General features: G+C 38.1%; 1 protein-coding gene across 3 annotated transcripts in view; it reads right to left on the reverse strand.

Annotated features, from left to right (window-relative positions):
* The window catches only part of FBXL17 (F-box and leucine rich repeat protein 17), a 464,528-nt gene that overhangs the window by 108,219 nt on the left and 349,987 nt on the right, over positions 1 to 6,322 (reverse strand). The gene's annotated exons all lie outside the window — the stretch shown is intronic.

Raw genomic sequence — 6,322 nt, forward strand, 5'->3', positions numbered from 1 at the left:
TATCTGAAAGGCAATTTAGTCTCTTCTTTTAGAGTAGACACATCTGTTACTCTTGATAAACTAATTCATAAATATGGAAAACACTGGACGAGACGAGACACACTAAATTATGCCCATGAAAATGCAGTTGAAAAATTTGTTTTTACTTGTAAGCAAATGTGATGTATAGTTACAAAAGCCCATTGAACTACAACAAAATTCTTTTAACACAAAACTTATCTTCCACATTAACAATTTGTTCAAGAACATAGAAATAAATAAAAATGGCCCCTGAGCCAGTATCGAGAAGGAAAGCCATAGTAAATGCACTCTGTGCCTTCTTGACTAGAAAGCCTTTTGCCCCTCCCTTGGAGTCTAGTGACTCTTACTTTAAGTACAAATCTAACAAGCTACGTTCTTTTCCCCTGTAGGACAAACCACATCAAAAGCAATAAACAGAAAAGGGTGAGACATTGCTAAAGGAAGGAATACAAGAACATCAGAACAGCAAGAAACGAGAATCATGAACTTCTAATAAGTTACTCGAGAAAGATGGTAGTTGAGGTCAGAGGTTGTCAAACCACAGCCTGCAAGCCAAATTCAACCACTGCCTATTCAATGACAAAGTTTTATTGGAAATCAGCTATGCTCATTCATTAAATATTAGCCATGACTGCTTTTGTAATACAGCGGCAGCTGAGTAGCAGCAACAGCGACCACCTGACCTGCAAAACTTAAAATATTTACTACCTGGCCCTTTATAGAAAAAGTTTGTCGACCTTGTGGTTGAGGTCATTAAAACCATGAGTAAACAGCGTTCTACACCTCACTAGGCCACGTGGGCCCAGCACAACTGAGTTACCCAGAAATTATTGGCTTATCTTTAGTATATTTCAGTATATACTGTTTAATAAAGCATTGAAGGATATGATGCACTTTAGAACAGTTTCCCCCAAAATGGTTTTCTTTTAACCAACACAGCTCAAACATTTCAGTTATCCAGAAATCTGATTATAAATGAAATCTAATATTTTAAAAAAACTATTCAGAAGTTGAAATCTTAGAATTATTCACTGGCATAAGCAGGTGAACAAAATGAAATCATTTCAGATGCACTTGTTAAAGTATTCTTTTTCCCCTTGAGATCAAAGTTTGTCTGCTAATTTCCTCCAGGTGATCCAGTCTCAGGGCTCTAGAAGCCTCGTGTTCCTTAAACTGAGCATGTTGGAAACACTGATATCGGACAAGTGAATTGGCATTTTTTGAAGAACTAGTGCCGTAATCTAAACTACTCCTTGATCTTCCCCCAAAGCATGCTAGAGAACCTAATTTCCATAAAACTTTCTAACCCAGTTTGAACAGTATAATGTGGACAGCGGGGAATAAATGAGTTTGATCAATTATGAATTTATATGATATGTTAGTAAGCTATTCAGGCTAAGTCTTACAGTTCAGTATTTTGAACACTAATGCCATGCTACATAATTTTAAAATGGTGCATTTCAGAAAAACCTCACTAGGGCATATTTGCATATTTGGAAATCTAATTAACCCAAGCATATCTTAAAGCTTTCAAGAGAGAACATACAATAACATTTTTGTCAGCTGAATGTTTGCTTGAGGCTATGTAAGGATTTTATCATCTGGTATAATTTAACTCTTTAGCTCCCAATTTTTACATAGACCTGTGGGATCTGGCAGTTAAGTGTGGATAGATGGAACCTTTTCCTCTCTGGGCCTGTGACTCCCGGGGCTCAGTGTGAACAGGAGGACTCCAGCCACTTCAAGAACACCATCAAGTGCCTCTGATGACCCTGCTACCCAATCCAAACCCAAATGCAAAACTGTCTCTTCTCTCTGACCTCAGATAACGTTAACTCTGAGCTGCCTTTCTTGCACAAACACTTGAATTAAGCGGGAAAAAAAGACCTCCACGTTGCATAGAGAGCAAAACAAAACATCGTTTTTATATCTTTTGTGGGGGAAAATATTTCACAAGGAGACAGAAGCCCAGAGAGGGACACTGCCTGACCTGCCTCCCCAGCTGCTACCTCCTCTGTCCTTCACGAATTTCCACCACTGGGGTTTTCCTCTCCCCCTACGCCAGAATCTATGCCCGTTGACAAAAAGGAGAGAGCAAAAAAAGAGTCCAGTTCTAAGGACCTACTGGCTTCCTACTAAAAGGCAGCAGTGATTCCTGCAGGCATCAATCTGTCTGCGAGCTTGGTCAATGAGGTTGATCCATGGCCAAAGCCCTACTCTTCAGACATCTTCCTTTGCATTTCTGGCCATTTACCTTGTCAGAGTGAAGAAAAGACCTGCAGTCCTTGTGACTGCATCTCCCCAAGGCTTGCTGCAAATATGGAGGCTCAGGCTGCCAAACACTATTTGCAATCTCATGGCCCTCACATGTTTTGCCAAGTTCCCTGCAGATGCTCCCCTGTTACAGAAGCTGAGAGGAAAATGTAGCTCTGGCAAAAATGGAAGTCACTTATATCAGCATTAAGTAGGAGACTGGATTTATGAGGAATTTTGACATGTCCAATAGAATCTAAACACACTATGTTAGAGATTTCAGGATATACTGTAAGAAAATTATGAACTTAATTTGCAACAAATACAGTCAGTTCTGCAATAAGGCTTGTTTGGAAATTGCAAATTTGTTCCAACAGAATTGATACATTAGGGAAGGACTTGAGCATAATGCAAATTTCACATTTGCTTACTCCAAGATCTTGGTGAGAAACACTAGGTGAGCACAGAAAACTGTACCCAGCTGAACTGAATTGTGGAGAAATTTACAAAACACACACAAGCACACATCTCAAACTTCTCATTTCACTTCCTGTGTTATGACTCAGTTATGAGCCATATTCATGCCTGTCTCCCTTCACAATTTTCCATCCTATTTCAGATCACCTCCCTCCACCACTTCACCCTCGGACTTGACTTCCACAAGTAAACTCCAGGTCTTCTTCAAGGTACACTGCCACATTTTTTGTAGAATCTATGTAGTACTGTAGTATTAGTATGTATTCCTTAACTATTCAATATGTGTAAACCATGCTACCATTTTCATTAAGTTCCTATCATTTAAAAATTTTGTGTCCCCCGGACGAAGTTTTTGAGTGTTTGTCCCTAACCCCTTTTTCCTCTAAGCTACAATTTTCTGTGCAGCATGATGAATTTAGAAACATGTATGTCACCTTATAACAGAACTGACTGTAAATTAGGTTTCATTGTTTTATTAAAGATCAAAGAAAGGGCAGAGGACAGAATCAATAACATTTTAGTTGATAAAAAGAAACAAATGCTTTCATGTATCTTGCCAGGTATTAACAAGCAGTTCCTGTGATAGCCCTCTTGGCATTTTGGAGCACAGTGGACTCCCTTCTCACCACGCCGCAGTTCAGCTCAGATGGCATCTCCTCCAGCAAACCCTTTGAAATCTCCAGACACTGCCCGAGTCTGTACTAGATGCACCCACCATGTCTCACATGTTTCCAAGCCGCCTGCTTATACCTTTGGCACAGGCCCAGTCACATCACACTGCAATTCCGTTTACTTATTATCCTCATTCACTAGCCTGTGGGCTCTTCCGAGCCATCTTCGCACCTGTAGTTGGATTCTGAGCGCGTCACATAGTGTTTAGCACAGGGGAGATGACTATCAAATGCTTGTGAAGAAAGAATAAAGGAGTGTTCAGTTATTTGTATCACTCATAGCCTTGAGCAGTGCTTTACACAGAGCAGGGACTCAACAGACATTGTTAAATAAATGAAAGAAAAGGAAACCAAAAAGAAGTGTACTTACTTAGAGATAGGGAAACAGTGAGCAGAGTCATCTCTTGAAATTGTCAAATAAAGCCTTCATATTAATAATGTAACCTTATCTTTATAGATGAATAGGAAAGGAAGATGACTACGATATTTTATTTTATAACCATGATAGAACTGTTAAATTCCTCAGAAAGGTTGTCTGGCTCAGTTCTACCATCAAGCAGGTCAACTGTTAAGCCTTCCAACCAGGTGGGTGCTCATTTCATTTTAAACATCTTCAAAGATTATATTCTGTCTCTTGGTAACCTTAGACAATGCTGATTGATATTTTATAATCAAGAAATCCCTTCCAATGTAAAAGCAAGCTCTCTCCCTTGCTACTTTAAGCTAATTTTCTTTTGTTCCTTCTTCTGTAGGGATAGAGAACTGGTCTGCGTTCTTACGATAAACCTCTATATACTATAAGACAGTTATTAAGTCATCTCTTAGCTTTCTATTTTCCTGGCTAAGCAACCGAACTCCTTTTAATCTTTCCCCACATGACCTATTTTACATCCCATTAAGCATTTCTGTTGTTTTGCTACAGACCTTTTCCAATTTTCACACTTCCTTTTAAAATGTAGAAATTCAGAGTTGACAAAATAATTCAATAAAAGCTTATACAACACCAAACATAACAAAGGATTATTTCCTACCTCCCTAAACGCCAGCATCATAGGAGTTTTATAGCACACTTTGCTGAAAGCCAACAAGCTCTTACAGCCTCTCCGTGCCTGCTGGTCCTTACGCACTCCCTGAACGCGTGGTGTCTGAGGTGGGCCTGGCACCCACATTCTCTCTGTGGACAGTTGCTCAGAGGTGCCCTGAGCACACGCTACACCCTCTGTTCTGCTCTCACCAGCTCGCTGAACTAGAGCTTCGGGGTGTGGCGCTGGTTCCAGGTGGGCCTCGTCTTAATTTTCTGTAGTTCTGGCCGCAAAGGAGCTACATGTGTCTTTTGCGGAGCAAGGCTGGCCCTTGTAGTCTTGTTTTAGGGTCAGCACCACTCTGCGGACTCTCCTGGAGCTCACAGTCTTTTTCTTGTCCTATCTGTGCTTGGACAACCTTCCTCCCTCTGCTGACAGTATAGTTTGCTTTTCTCTCTTAGGATATAACCTTGAATTTGTTCCATATTTTTGAAATGTGATTTATATAATTTATTAAGATCATTTCAAATTCTAGTTCTAGCTTTCCAAGCATCGTAACCCCTGTTAGCTTAGTGTAATCTCCAAACTTAATCAGTATGCCTTTTATTCTGTCGCCCAGGAATTAATGAAAAGGCAGAATGGAATCTATCATGAGCACCAGGACTGAATCCTTAAGATCTTCAATTAACAGGCCCTTACAGCTTACAATAAGGACTTCAGAGGGTAATCTCCTAAAAATATTTTTTTTAAAAAACATGTTTACCTAATTGTGATTGTCTTGGGATCTACTTAGACAAAACCTTATTTATTGACAAAGGGTAGTAATTTTTGGGGTGGAATTAAAGGTGATAGTGAATTGATAATGACTTTATCCATTGCTTTCCTTTAGCCTGTATGGGTTAATATTTCATCAGAGAAGGAAATTATACCACTTTGGGTAGATCTGCTATTCACAAAACAGAGCAATAAAATTATAACCAAGATTTTGTAACAATGCTTTTTATTATACTGGTTATTGTCACTGTGCAACTTAAAAATAAATCAATACCTAATTAATTAACTATTAAAAATGTAAAATGTAAAAAGATTTTAAGTCAATATAAGAAACTAAAGGTAGAAACTTGATCAATCTAGGTAATTGTGACAGTGGTATTATCATGAGATCAAGTTGCTGAATGATTCAACAAAATACTAAGTAAACTGCAGACAGAAGCAAAAACTAGTGAAAAGTAAAATTAAGTGCATTCAGCTAAAATGATTGTTAGCTTCTAAACTTCAAACTAGATATCCTATTTATACAGTTAAAAAAGGGTAAAGCAATTATGTCAATAGTTGCAAAGTCTTTCTTCATTGGTAATTTTTAACTAGATAAGTGAATTTAATTTCCACTCAAAAATATTTGATCCTAGAGCAATTTCCACCAGATATTTCTGTCATTGTTGCTACAACCTTCAAAAGATTGAAGACAATGAACAATAATGTCCTTAAAGAGTAGTTCAGTCAGTTAATCAAAAATATTTATTGACTGAAAATTTGATTGCTATATGGAATCTCTTTCTTGATTATTTCCTAATTTCTTTTAGTTCTGGGTTCAGTTATTTTAGACTACTAAGTTGTTTTGTGCAACTGTTTGTTAGATGTTTACAAAACTGCATGCACAAAAATGGGTCAAGGGAGAATTACAAAAAATTATCTCACTAGACTTCGATTTACGGAATGTTTCATAAAGGGATATCTGCTGTTAACAGAAAAAGGAAAATATATCAAAAAAGGAAAAAAATCTGCGCTGTGATGTTCAGCAAAGAGTTAGTGAACTGACCTTGGAATAGTATTATATAAACATACAGTTCTCCCGCATTTAGTTTTCTGCTGGCATAT

Source organism: Balaenoptera borealis (genome assembly GCF_965194805.1).
Source record: "Balaenoptera borealis genome assembly, chromosome: 2".
NCBI lineage: Eukaryota > Metazoa > Chordata > Mammalia > Artiodactyla > Balaenopteridae > Balaenoptera > Balaenoptera borealis.